Here is a 15,248-nt window from a genome sequence, read left to right as displayed (position 1 = left end):
GCAGTGTTAGACAGATGGATATACAGACAATATTTACTTGGGTCCCAGTCCATGTGGAGGGGAATGAGGCAGTTGATGTACTGGCTACACAAGCACTTAGTAGTGAGGCTGTTGTAGTTTCAATGAGCAAGGCAGAGGCAAAAAGCCTGATATGGACAGTGATGGTGCAGAGATGGCAGGAGCAGTGGAATAGAGATACTATGGGCAGGCATTTATTCCAAGTACAGCGGAAAGTTCTGCACACCTGCCTTCTCTCATCATGTGCATCCGCAATATTGGACTCACCTGGACTTAATCACCTGTTTATTAACTCCCCTATATTTGCCAAGTTCTCCCAGCTCTGTTCCCCGCTGCTGCATTGATTGTCGTCTGTCTTTGTGTTTCCCAGTTCTGACGCTGTTCCTGTCATGTTGCATGTCCTAATTAAAATGTCAACTCCCCGTACCTGCTTCTCTTCTGCAGCGCCATTCCTTACACTTGCATCAAATAGTGAATTCCACTGTATGTAGAATGTTGCATGCATGTCTGCACAGTGTTATATTTTCACAGCTCATTGTTATGTATGGTACGACTTGCTGTTCGTTGTACTGTACGTTGTTATGATTTACGACAGTGTGCTGCTTTACAGATGAATGGGTTGTCAGAATGTGTGGCACATGTCATTAAACGAGAGAGTGATGTGCAATGTGAAACTGTGCAGATGTGCGTTCTTTGACAGCTAAGCTAGATATAACACTCACTGTCAGTAAATATCGTACAGTAAATATTGGACTACAAGAGAGTTGCAAGCCTGCAAAGGTAGAGTTTTACTGCTAACCTACAAAGCATTACATGGGCTTGCTCCTACCTATCTTTCCGATTTGGTCCTGCCGTACATACCTACACGTACGCTACGGTCACAAGTCGCAGGCCTCCTAATTGTCCCTAGAACTTCTAAGCAAACAGCTGGAGGCAGGGCTTTGTCTCAACCTTTAAGTCTTTACTGAAGACTCATCTCTTCAGTGGGTCATATGATTGAGTGTAGTCTGGCCCAGGAGTGTGAAGGTGAACGGAAAGGCTCTGGAGCAACGAACCGCCCTTGCTGTCTCTGCCTGGCCGGTTCCCCTCTCTCCACTGGGATTCTCTGCCTCTAACCCTATTTCAGGGGCTGAGTCACTGGCTTACTGGTGCTCTTTCATGCCGTCCCGAGGAGGGGTGCGTCACTTGAGTGGGTTGAGTCACTGATGTGATCTTCCTGTCTGGGTTGGCGCCCCCCCTTGGGTTGTGCCGTGGCGGAGATCTTTGTGGGCTATACTCGGCCTTGTCTCAGGGGTGATAAGTTGGTGGTTGAAGATATCTCTCTAGTGGTGTGGGGGCTGTGCTTTGGCAAAGTGGGTGGGGTTATATCCTTCCTGTTTGGCCCTGTCCGGGGTATCATCGGATGGGCCACAGTGTCTCCTGACCCCTCCTGTCTCAGCCTCCAGTATTTATGCTGCAGTAGTTTATTGTCGGGGGCTAGGGTCAGTTTGTTATATCTGGAGTACTTCTCCTGTCTTATCCGGTGTCCTGTGGAATTTAAGTATGCTCTCTCTAATTCTCTCTTCTCTCTTTCTTTCTCTTCTCGAAAGCCTTGAGCCCTAGGACCATGCCTCAGGACTACTGTGGCATGATGACTCCTTGCTGTCCACCTGGCCGTGCTGCTGCTCCAGTTTCAACTGTTCTGCCTGCGGCTATGGAACCTGACCTGTTCACCGGACGTGCTACCTGTTCCCAGACCTGCTGTTTTCAACTCTCTAGAGACCGCAGGAAAGCAGTAGAGATACTCTTAATGATCGGCTATGAAAAGCCAACTGACATTTACTCCTGAGGTGCTGACTTGCTGCACCCTCGACAACTACTGTGATTTTTATTATTTGACCATGCTGGTCATTTATGAACATCTTGACCATGTTCTGTTATAATCTCCACCCGGCACAGCCAGAAGAGGACTGGCCACCCCTCATAGCCTGGTTCCTCTCTAGGTTTCTTCCTAGGTTTTGTCCTTTCTAGTTTTTCCTAGCCACCGTGCTTCTACACCTGCATTGCTTGCTGTTTGGGGTTTTAGGCTGGGTTTCTGTACAGCACTTGAGATATCAGCTGATGTAAGAAGGGCTATATAAATACATTTGATTTAAAGCTTTGAATGGGTCGATTGGGTTCTGGAGGTGTGTAGTTACAGCAATTGCGCAGGGTTGGTGTGGCCTGTGGTGGTGGGCCCAATGAGATATCTTTTCACGGGGCCCAAAATCCCTGGCGGCGCCCCTGTCGATACCACATTGAGTGTCTCGGTCTTGTATCGAATACAGTTGTACTCGGTATTGGACAGTGAGGATTCTAATTTCTTACCGAGACCAGTGGAGTAAAAAATCAKATTTTCAGCTTCCATTCAGTCAGCACATTTAACCGATTTGCCAGGCCAAATATATACACTCCTTTCGAGAAACATTATCTTCCCAGCCTTTATATCTATTATAGACATGATAGCGTAGTGGTGAACCTACAGGCCTTCAGTGTGTGACATATTGAATGGGAAAGGACAGCAACTGTAAGACCAGTGCATTCATGTTGGAGAGTGCACTTTTTGTAAAACACTGAGCGCCAGTGGTGTAGTGGAGGGTAAACACAGGTTTAAGCCGTATACCCCACTTTGTTTTCAGTGGGCATTTCTTATACTCACTTCTTAATCCCTATTGATGTGTATCAAAGTATTATAGTGGAGGTATAAGACTTCTCAATTATGTAGTACAATAGAGAAATCATGCACAAAGTAGCCTAAACAATTGCAAAGCACGTGAAATATATTCACATGCTTGCAGCATACATCCTAATTCCATCAGAATGTCATCTGCAGGCAGCAAAAGTGCGCAGCTCTCAGCTGGTTTTGGCATGGAGCAGCTCACAGAAAAATGCCGCCGGTAGGGTAGGAAAGACATTTCAACTTATGATATCAACTAGTAACTGCTGACAAAGGCAACAATGGGTATGCAAACCAGGTATTGAAAAAGTTTAGTCTGAAGTGTTGTAGGCTGTTTGTGATGCGCAATTGTCATTATTACTGTTTGCATCAGTGGCGTAGACATGGATGGGCCTGGGTGGACAGAGGCCAACCCACTGGGGAGRCAGGCCCTGACAGGCCCACCCAATCAGATTGATGTGTTTTAAGCATTGTTGTGGACTTACACCTTGCCCAAACCAGCTGCGCGCGTGCGCCATCGTGCGCTATCGTGCATAAATMTATTTTGCCCCCCTACACCAAACGCGATCACGACACGTAGGTTAAAATATCAAAACAAACTCTGAACCAATGACATTAATTTGGGGACAGGTCGAAAGCATTAAACATGTATGATAATTTAGCTAGTTAGCTTGCACTTGCTAGCTAATGTTAATTTGTCCTATTTAGCTAGCTTGCTGTTGCTAGCTAATTTGTCCTGGGATATAAACATTGAGTTGTTATTTTACCTGAAATGCACAAGGATTTCTACTCCGACAATTAATCCACACATAAAACGGCCAACCGAAACMTTTCTAGTCATCTCTCTCTCCTTCCAGGCTTTTTCATCGTTTAAATTATATGGTGATCGCATCTAAACTTACCACGACTACCAGCAAAACAGTTCGTCTTTCTATCACCCACGTGGGTATAACCAATGAGGAGATGACACGTGGGTACCTGCTTCTATAAACCAATGAGGAGATGGGAGAGGCAGGACTTGCAGCGCGATCTGCGTCAGAAATAGGAATGAGTTCTATTTTAGCCCTTGGCGTCGCAGACGCTCGTTGGCGCGCACGAGCAGTGTGGGTGCAATAATTGAATAACAAGGATTTCTAAATTTATTTTGCGACGCTCGCGCACGCGACGTGTCTGGTCTGGTCAGCATGTTAGACCATACAATTTGTATTTTTTCTATAAAAAAAAAAAAAGTTACATTTGAGAGTGAAAAATATAGAAAAACAGGATTTTTCACATGGGCTGCCTTTCCTTCGCTGGGCGGGCCGTTTGGGAACTTTTTGGCAACATTTGAACATACCAAATTCTCCAGGCAACACTACACCATTGCATAGGGCCGATGGAAAGACAGCAGTGACACAGCATGTTAAAGGATAAGCAGTCCATAAACTCGGACAAGAGCCAAGAGGTCTCAATCATAAGAATACAAAAACAAAATCATTAAGCATTTCACCATCGAAATGTACAACTATTACTTCCCATTGCAAAAAACATTTCACATTTAGCACACAAAGTAACCGGTGACTTGAAGTTTAAAGTGAACTGACAGCGTTTTAACTACTTTGCAGGTATGAAACAATCATATCAGTAAAAAAATATGAAATTCTCAGTTTATGCTACAAAACCAAGTTCATAAGAGGTTTGAAAAATAGCTTATATTTGACTCAACATTCCACGAAGTACACTAAGTCATTGTTGGCAGAATGGATGGATGCATTTCAATGAATGATTCATATAATTCACCAATACATTGCCATCAGGTTGTAAATCACAGCGTGCCTGGTACATTGTTTGCTGCCTCCATTCAGGATGCACTGTTTCCGTTTCAATGACTCAATATTCTGGGAAAAAACGGACGAATGTAACTACGGCTGGGAATGTCAATACAATCAAACTAACAAGGGCAATGATCACAAGTCAGTCATAACGTGGCTAACAGGCTAGTGTATCTATTTATGTAGCAAGCTAAAAACACAGAGCCTAACTTACGCTAGATGGCTAGCTAGCTAGCTGCTAGGAGGATGTCATGCCATTGGAGGAGTGGGTGAGTGACACTTTTTCCCCTCATCTTTTTTCGGTGGCTATACACAGCTAGAGATGCAGGTGTCATTTGGTTAGCTAGCAAGAACTTGAACGACTGTTGTACAGTTAGAATATCTCTTGTGTTCGCAAATTCACTCTTGTTATCTACTCCGATTTCAGAGCACTCTTGTCTGAATGTGCCAGAGCGCATAATAACTGAGGAATTTACGAACGAGCAACACCTACTGAATATGACCAGTGTCAGTTAGGCAAAAAAAGTATTAGTTAGAACGCTCTAGATAACATGTAAACAGCCTAACAAGCTCTGCTATGGCAAGTAAAATGGTCCGAGTGAGGTATTCTCTCATTTGTGTCTGGAAGTACTGTAGCTAGCTAGCAAGCTAGCCAACTTTAGCCAGTTAGCTTGGGTGCTTGGTTGGGACATGCATGCATTGGCAGGCAAGCTGCAGAAGGACGAAGAGGCTACAATTCCCCATCATTTATCAGTGAAATTTGGACGACCAACTAGCTGAAAAAGTTTGAGAGGGTTAATTTCCTTTTGTTATATTTTAGCTTATCTTTCTCTGGCTAGCATTATTTGTTGATCTTGTTGATGTGCATAACTGATGGCGAGAGAGCCTACCTTTCATTGGTAGTTTGATCAATAGGACTGTAAAGTTCCCAAATGTAAGAGGACTCCCGTGGTGTTTACATATTTGCAGAAATCCATTCAGGTGTATTTTGTGGCTTTTGGCCAATGCGTTCTAATGATCTAAAGTTGCATTGATGCAACTGCCTGTAAACACACAGTCCAGTTCAAAGTCAATGATGGTAGGCCCTTGTTTGTATAAAGGCCTACAGTAGCTCTGATTGGCTATAGCGCACCGGTCTGTGTAGACTCCGGTCCTGGACAAGACAGATTTTATTATTCGGTTTTATTTACTGCAGTGTCTATTAATTGTCCAAACGCACGTCTGCTTTCCCACTCTATATTGCTACGGAGTTTTCACAAATTCCTTAGTATATGTAATTCCCAAACATTCTAAGAATTTATGAAAACYTGCAATATTCTTCCCTGGAGTGTATATGAACAGATTTGAATAAGATTTCATTTTGCTAAAATGCTGTCAGTTCCACATTAAATGCAACAATGCAAAAGTTATTTTCAAAGAGATGGTTGGCTACTATATGCGCATATTTTCTTTATGTGGATTTTAGAATATTTGCATGAAACTGTCTCCAATTGGATGGAAACCTAGCTAGTAACGTATAAACCTAGTGATAWTTGTTTGAGAAATCTGATATTGCTGTCTGTCTTGTAGGGCAGGCGTATGGAGCTCCTGGAGCTGAAGATTATGTAGACCTATGACAATTGTGCCTTTCTTGTGCCGCTGAAAATTTAAATAAATGGTTGCATCCTGATATTGTCTGATTCCTATTTCCCCACTCTTTGATGCAAAGAACCTGTGTCATGTTTAGCTTAGTCCAGTGGACCACACCTTGCGTATAAAAAAGGTGGCGTGTACGGCTACAGGAATAGGTTATTGATGGTTAAATCCCCCACGTTACATTTGGCGTAGTCGGCAGGATTCTACCTTCAGCTGCCTGACATTTTGACGTATTATGGCTAAAGGAATTGTATATTTATCTGTAAACCCCCCARGTTACATTTGGTGTAGTTAGCAGGATTCTACCCTCGGCTGCCTGACACCGGTACTCGGCACCGGTGAGCTCCTGCCCAAGTTGAGCACTGCCTAGTCATCCTTGTCACAGTCGGGCCCGACCAACTGAAAATGATTCCGCTCTCATGGAAAATACAGACTACCCACTGGGCAAAAACTGGTTGAATCAGTGTTATTTCCACAATATTTCACCAACAAAAATGAAATATGATGACGTTGAATCAACGTCAAACTGATTGGAATTTTAAAAAGTCATCAACATAATGGAATTTCATCATTTCTTTTCACCCCACATTTAACCTAAATCCAATGACAGGGTGACYTTTTTTTGAGGATTTTACCTTGATTTCAAGTTAGTTGACAACTCAACCAAATGTAAATCACAATTTGACATTGAACTGACGTCTGTGCCCAGTGTGTAGTTATCAGTCAGTTGAAGTTGGTGTGTTAAAAATACTTTTATTTGGTATAACACACACACACTTACGCAGAGGAATGTGTTTTACTTTCCCACAGACAGTCATGCACAGTCCATACAAAAGGTTGAATAAGAGGTGTAGTGGCTAAATTGTCCAATATAATTGTCCCAATACAATTTCCATTATAATCCTTAGTCTTGACGCATACAAATCCAATGTCCAGAGMTTGATTCAAGTTGAGAAATAATAATACATTTATTTGTCGCTCTTCTGGATACAAAAATGTAAAGAAAATTCTACCAAAACTAATTCTGATCATTAAAGCTAAAGAAATAAACAGCATGGTAAACATGGTCTGGTATGGTCAAAAGACTGTGTGCTGCTATTCCAGTTACTCCCAGTAGGCCTTGGAGCATGTACGCCTTTTAACTGTATTCTTCATTGGCCTGTAGAGGGGGTACATACACCTGACAGAGGATTAGTGGCAAACACACATACAACAGAAATGCATCAATTGGAGACATACAAATATACAATATTTGGCACCTACAAGAGGGGAATGAGTAATGTGCGATAACTGGCAAATGTGCGTAGGGTAAGGCGTTGCCGCAAGTGGTAGTCCTGGCTTTGGTCTGCCACTGTACCCTTTACAATAGAGGTGATAAGGTAGTGTTGTCCCAGCCTTCCCAACAGGTTCTGTTGTGAGCACAGGTCGTGCATTTGTCCTTCAAGCTGCAGGACAAGATTCTCAAGTCATTTAGTAATTTCATGTCTCCTACTGTAGCCTTGTCGAAGGCTTCCCTCCAAAAGAGGCGTGACAACAACGTGATTTTGGATTGGAGGTATGGCTACGTGAGACAACGTCTCCTCGTACTACTACCTATTGTTAAAGGAGGGTCTACTGTAAATGCCATATAAAGTAATCATTATAGAAACATAAAATTGCATATCTAAGACCCCCCACTTACTCTGTTATCGATTAGTGTGAAGATCCAAAACATAACTTGCACCAAGACTGCATTTTCATAGCTTCTCACAGGCTGTAGCTGTGGGTCCACTTGATAATCGATATCAAATCTGCAAAGGCCATTGGTAATCTGCAATAGAACGCACGTACAGTTTACAATTACGTATTGCACTCTATGCACATCATTTTTTATTACAGTAGTTATTCTCACCTGCATTCTGGCAAGGTCTGTCAGGATCAGCCCGTTCTCACTAAATACAGTCAGGGAGCTGTTTGGATTCCTCCTCTGACCTCATGTTCATCATCCTCTGAGACAGATAATCTATAGAGCTACACCTAGTAGTGGAAAAACTACCCAATTGTCATACTTGAGTAAAAGTAAAGTTACCTTAATAGAAAATGATTCCAGTAAAAGGGAAAGTCTCCCAGTAAAATACCACTTGAGTAAAAGTCAAAGTATTTACTTTAAAATATACTTAAGTATCGAAAGTAATTTACTTTTTATTTTTATATACTTAAGTATCAAATTCCTTATATTAAGCAAACCAAATGGCTTGAACGTTTTTATTTATTTGTTATTTACTGAGAGCCAGGGGCACACTAGCACTCAGACATAATTTACAAAATAAGCATTTGTGTTTAGTAAGTGTGCCAGATCAGAGACGGTAGGAATGATCAGGGATGTTCTCTTGATACGTGTGTGAATTGGACCATTTTTCTGTCCTTCTAAGCACTCAAAATGTAACGAGTACTTTTGGGTGTCAGGGAAAATGTATGGAGCAAAAAGTATATTATTTTCCATAGGAATGTAGTGGAATAAAAGTAAAAGTAGGCAAAAATATGAATAGTAAAGTAGAGTACAGAAAGTAGTACTTTAAAGTATTCTTACTTAATTTACACCACTGACAACACCAAAACGGATGTGAGACTTACCACTTTAACATTGGCTACTACTTCTTGATAGTAATCAATGTCATACATTCATCTTCTGACTTTGAAAATCTCATTGAGGTGAACCACAGCTTTTTTTGTAGCTCCACTGTCTTCATGTCACACTGTCTTCATGTCACATGTCACTGCCCCACTTTCTGAGTTGGTTTTAAGAATCGACCTGATCCAGGAACTGACCAACTGATGTATTGGCTGGCTGATCCAGCATTGTTTTTGCAGTCTGTTGGACCTGCATTAGTCTTTGGACCATTTTCAGCACCTACAGTACAATGTTCAGAATATAGGAAAGCATTTGTGATCACTCTCTGTATTTGGTAGATTGCAGTATCCTCAGTCAAATGGTCTTTCCTGTCATTCGCTTGTTCTTGTTGGACTTACCTGAGCTCGCATTTCTATCTCAAAACATCTGTAGTTCCTTATTATGGATGTCTTGGGCAGGGGGCAGGGTACCTTTCTCAGTGGGCTGCACCTGAAATGCCATCAGAGTGGATGGGATTAGGGGACCCTGATGCAATAGCAAGTTTTCTCTTGTAAACCAAATGAATAATACATTTTAAAAAATGTGGGGAAAGTTTCTCTTTTCCATATATGCCACTCCACAGAGGACTATCTTCAAAAAGCAGCGGAGATGCACAGTAGGATTCTAAGATTCTACTCTCCACAGCGTATGGATGAACCTCTGAAAACACGAGATGAACTGCTACAAAACAGACCCAGTAGAGCTAAAGAAAACTCTGTAATGTTCACCACTGACATGTTTTATTATCGGACCCAGCTTTGCCAGCTGAATTTATTTACTTATTGTATGTAGGAGAGGTTGAAATTTATGTGATAAATTGGTCCATGCCAGCTACAAAAGAAAATGAGCCAGGCTCTTTTACGCCCTCTACCGAATAGTAGCTATAAATGCAGAGGTTGCGCACAGTGCAACAACATGAAGAAGTGTGACTCTTTCTGCCACCCACATACAGGAAAACGGTTCCATAAATGACATTATTACGTGCTCCACCACCCATGTTATCTACATAACTAAATGTCCATGTGGGCTGTGTTATGTAGGTAAAACCTGTCATTCTCACAAACAGAATTAGTGAACATAAAAGTTCAATCAGGAGTAACAACAGGGATTATCCAGTCACGGTACATTTTAATGACCAAAAACATGACATTTCTACCTTTAGATTCTGTGGCATAGAGAATGTTAAGATATCAGACAGGGGAGGTGATATAGATAATACTCTGAGTAAAATAGAACTTTGGGGATTTTCACCCTCCATACATTATTTCCTGAAGGTCTTTAATGATGAAATGTCTATGTATGTTATGTTGTAAATGTGAACATGAATTAATGCCACCACTTCAGATTACTCTTGACGTTTTTCTTGTGCTGTGTCCAATGATTTATGAAGGCTTGCTTGGTGGGTCGATGTGCTCATTGGGGTTTTACAGACGTGTTTAATACGTTTTATGTACACACTTTCAAATATTTGGTAACACTTACTCATTTTCCTTTGACTCCAACCCCATTCGATGCATTGAACGAATGTGGGTGGAGCTATGTCTACATAAAGGTGCTAATTAAACACTCACAAAAACTCTGAGGAAGGCCGTGAGGCCGATACGTAAAGCTTATTAAAGAGCAGTGATACTAGCAAGAGCAGTGTGCAGGTTTCTTATTCTAAACCGTTAGAATACAAATGTGAATAGAAGTGCATGTTAGTCATGAAGAATGAGTCATCGAAGGAAGGTAGGAAAGAATTCATTGAGCTTCTGGTGTGTCTCCAAGGGGAAATGTGACAGCCATATCTCCAGAAATATCTAAAGCAGGGACAATAAACAACGTCATACAATGACTCAGCAACTGCACAAAAGTTGTGAGACAACCCAAGATTGCTGTATTAAAAGTGTCTCCGTCCAACCCAGATATATCTCACTGTAGCATAGTCTCTGATCTCCAGATCCCCTGATTGGTTGTCCCAGTGTTAACAGGGCACTGGCGTTTCAACAGGCTCGTTTCACTATACCTAGAGGACCTGGGGAACCATCAAAACAAGCAAATATTATATTTCATTTTTGTCTTACATTAATAAATGACGTGTTGGTCTTATTGCATTGTGAAAGGCATAGGCTGGCTACCTTGGAACGTGTGAGGTCAAGGGGCCTTCTGTAGGGAGAAAGTGTTTTAGATATGCATCCACCAAGGCAAAGTAGATTGTTAGAGATGGAGGTTTGCTGCCCTGATGGGTGATCCTAAGTCATCAATTAAAAAACAGAAAACAGTCAGGTTACAAAATCATACTATTGGCAGTGGATCGACTATATTAATGACTTTATTTGAAACTAATTAAATGGAATAGCACTTAGTCCTACCCTCTGTGTAATGACACTTGTGTCAAAGTAAAACATTAAGTATTCAAAGGCATCTGGTGACAGTTAAGAACAACACTTAACTACAGTGGATAAAGAGTATACAATAATACTGTACATAGTAGTAGTTATCATTGTGTCAAGATAGCAAAAAGGATACTGAGTGACAATCTCTGAATCTGAAATATCCGTCTGTTTGAAATGACCCTCTCCTGGATGGAAATTCTCACACGATCCTGTTAAAATGAAATAAAAAAACTCAGCATTCATACAGGAAGGTAGACCAATAACTACAGATATTTTAATGAGTAGTAATCATTGTTAACGTGATGACATTCTGAAGTAATACTGTAATAACACTGTGCAATTAGCATTTATGTTGAACTCATACAGGTCAACGTGCGACTTGGATCTCAAACTTATATTTGAGAAGCTTGAAGTTTATAAACAAGTTCCAGCATTGAGCCACTGCAAAATATTGCATGTGTGTGAAAACTACCATGTTTATTAGTATACTGTAGGTGCAATACACATTAGTAATATTATCAATGGCAAGATGTGGAATGTCTCAAATCACTGACAGGTCCACCTTAGTTGTAGGAACTCCAGTATATTGTTGTAGTCACTGCTGTGGGCTTGCAGGGAGGGAAGACTCCAACCAACAATGCTCTCCACCAGCCAGGGGAAGATAACACATATCTCCTGTATTGAGACCTAACAGCAAAGTTAACACACCCCACACTCAGTTTATCCATGTATAGGCTACTCTACCTGATTTGAATAGGAGTTGTTTTATACAAAACAATACTTGCTTAATTGGTCAAATTGTATGGATATTTTTGTTTGTTTGTTGCTGTCACAGTACCCAACCTGACACACAACACACATCACAGGCTGGGAGAGGGGCAGCACAGGGGCTGCTGCTGAGCAGTGACCCTGGAGCACTGAGGGGTAAAGTGCCTTGCTCAAGGGCACAACGGTGGTAGGTAGTATATGGGATATGGAAGCCGGAAACCAAATGGCAATGACACAGTGGCCATCTGAAATATTTGCATACTGAGGAACTAGAGGACAATTTGCAACAGGAAGCATTGCACATGGTTCTACAACTGTCTGAATGGCTGTGTTCAGACAGTCACAGTAACACATTGTCTACATCAGCCTGAAACAGTAACTGGCTGATCCTCTGTGACATTAACTCTACACATGGCCACAGCTGCATCTGGTTAGAAACACAGGACTGTGTTTTGGTTTTATCACTGGCAAGCCCATTCTTTTTTCCTACCACTTGAATTCAATTTGACTAATGTTTTGGTGACTTGAATGTATGTCAAAACATTTTTTTTATTTTTTTTATATAACATTTATTCAACTAGGCAAGTCAGTTAAGAACAAATTCTTATTTACAATGACGGCCTACCAAAAGGCTAAAGACCTTCTGCAGGGACGGGGGCTGGGATTACATTTATTTTTATTTTTAAGTAACATATAAATACAGGACAAATAACACTACACAAAGAGAGACCTAAGACAACAACATAGCAACACAGCAACACATGAAAACACAGCATGGTAGCAACAACATGACAACAACATGGTAGCAGCACAAAACATGGTACAAACATTATTTGGCACAGACAACAGCACAAAGGGCAAGAAGGTAGAGACAACAATACATCACACAAAGCAGCCACAACTGTTAGTAAGAGTGTCCATGATTGAGTCTATGAATGAAGAGATTGAGATAAAACTGTCCAGTTTAAGTGTTTGTTGCAGCTCGTTCCAGTCGCTAGCTGCAGCGAACTGAAAAGACGAGCGACCCAGGGATGTGTGTGCTTTGGGGACCTTTAACAGAATATGACTGGCAGAATGGGTGATGTATGTGGAGGATGAGGGCTGCAGTAGATATCTCAGATAGGGGGAGTGAGGCCTAAGAGGGTTTTATAAATACGCATCAACCAGTGGGCCTTGCGACGGGTATACAGAGAAGACCAGTTTACAGAGGAGTATAGAGTGCAGTGATGTGTCCTATAAGGAGCATTGGTAGCAAATCTGATGGCCGAATGGTAAAGAACATACAGCTGCTCGAGAGCACCCTTACCTGCTGATCTATAAATTATGTCTCCGCAATCTAGCATGGGTAGGATGGTCATCTGAATTAGGGTTAGTTTGGCAGCTGGGGTGAAAGAGGAGTGATTACGATAGAGGAAAGCAAGTCTAGATTTAACTTTAACCTGCAGCTTTGATATGTGCTGAGAGAAGGACAGTGAACAGTCTAGCCATACACCCAAGTACTTGTATGAGGTGACTGTAAATATGTCAATGTGTTAACCTTAACCATATTTATGTTTCTTTCAACATAATGTGTGAATACATAATTGCATTACAGTAATATGTTCAAATATAAATAACTGTCAGGGTTGTGTGCGGCGAAGTAGCAGAGTCAAATGCAGGACACCAGTGTTGAGCGAAACACAAAACGTTTACTCAAAATCTCAGCAAAATTCCACAACGGGAATAATTACAAAACATATAAGAAAATACAACAACCACTAACGTAACAAAACAATCACGGACAAAACAGAAATGAAAGCCAGAGGGTTAAATAGGGAACATAATAGGGGAATTGAAACCAGGTGTGTATAATACAGACAAAACAAAACGAAACAGAAAAATGGATCGGTGGTGACTAGAAAGCCGGTGACGTCGACCGCCGAACACCACCCGAACAAGGAGAAGGGCCGACTTCGGCGGAAGTCGTGACAATAACTTTTTAATGGAAATTGGTATAGAGGTGTAGTAGGTAGCTATAGTATTGCATGTTGCAACACTGATAAAGTGAAAAATGTTAACGAAACCACAGTTTTCATATCAGTTTGTTACAGTATCATTCAGTTAATTGCTCAGCTACCTTGACAGGTTTATTGTCAATTCCTTTTATCACTGTGCATTGATGCGAGAGTTGCCTCATAGTCCAATCCATCTTCAGATGATCCTGCATGGGAAAACACTCAATCGTAAACATCATCTATAAGAACCTCCGCTAAAATAAAACAAACAAACAATCTTGTCTTTTAAGATTTCAGATTTCAGATTTGTCTTGATTCACCAAAGAGGAGGACATGACTGCAATGTATTATTCACATGAAAAGGTTGTCAGAAAAGAGATGGTATTCTAATCAGTTTAGGAACTTCAATTTTCATTACATTTTTTGTAATTTTGCAGACACTCTTATCCAGAGCAACTTACATAAGCAATTAGGGGTTAAGTGCCTTACTCAAAGGCGCATCAACATATTTTTCACCTAGTCGGCTCGGTGATATGAGCCAGCAACCTTTCAGATACTGGCTCAAGGCTCTTGACCGCTAGGCTACCTGCCACCCCACCTTGTGCAGTTTTTGTTCAGACCATTGTGCCAATGTTTTGTCGTTAGAGGATTCAAAACAAGTTGTATTTATCACATGCTCCAAATACAACTGGTGTAAAGTTTACAGTGAAATGCTTGCTTATGAACCTTCCCCAACGATGCAGAGTTTACAAATTATCATAATAAATAAAATAGTAACTAAAACAGGGAATAATTATAAAATACTCAAGAATGGAGCCATAAACAGGGAGTACCATATCAATGTGCAGAGGTACGAGGTACTTGACGTAGATACTATGTACATGAAGGCAGTGTAAAGTGATTAGGCATCTGGATAGATAATAATAAGAGTAGGAGCCTGCAAATAATGAGTGTAAAAGTGTGTGTGCGTGTGTATGTACAGAATGTTTGTTTGTGTTGTGAGTGTGAGTGTGAGTGTGAGTGTGAGTGTGAGCGTTAGTGTGTGTGTGTGTGTGTGTGCATATGTAGTGTTTGAATATGTGAGGGATTTGTGTGGGAGTGGCAGTGTAGTAGGTGAGTGAGTGAGTGAGTGAGGGAGTGAGTGAGTGAGTGAGTGAGTGAGTGAGTGAGTGAGTGAGTGAGTGAGTGAGTGAGTGAGTGAGTGAGTGTAAATGGTGTATATATTGAGTCTAGTGAGTGTGTATATAAAGTCTAGTGAGTGTGTATTTAAAGTCTAGTGAGTGTGTGTATATGGTGCATATA

Source organism: Salvelinus sp. IW2-2015, linkage group LG33 (genome assembly GCF_002910315.2).
Source record: "Salvelinus sp. IW2-2015 linkage group LG33, ASM291031v2, whole genome shotgun sequence".
Taxonomy (NCBI): domain Eukaryota; kingdom Metazoa; phylum Chordata; class Actinopteri; order Salmoniformes; family Salmonidae; genus Salvelinus; species Salvelinus sp. IW2-2015.
Note: the sequence above shows the minus strand (reverse complement) of the source record.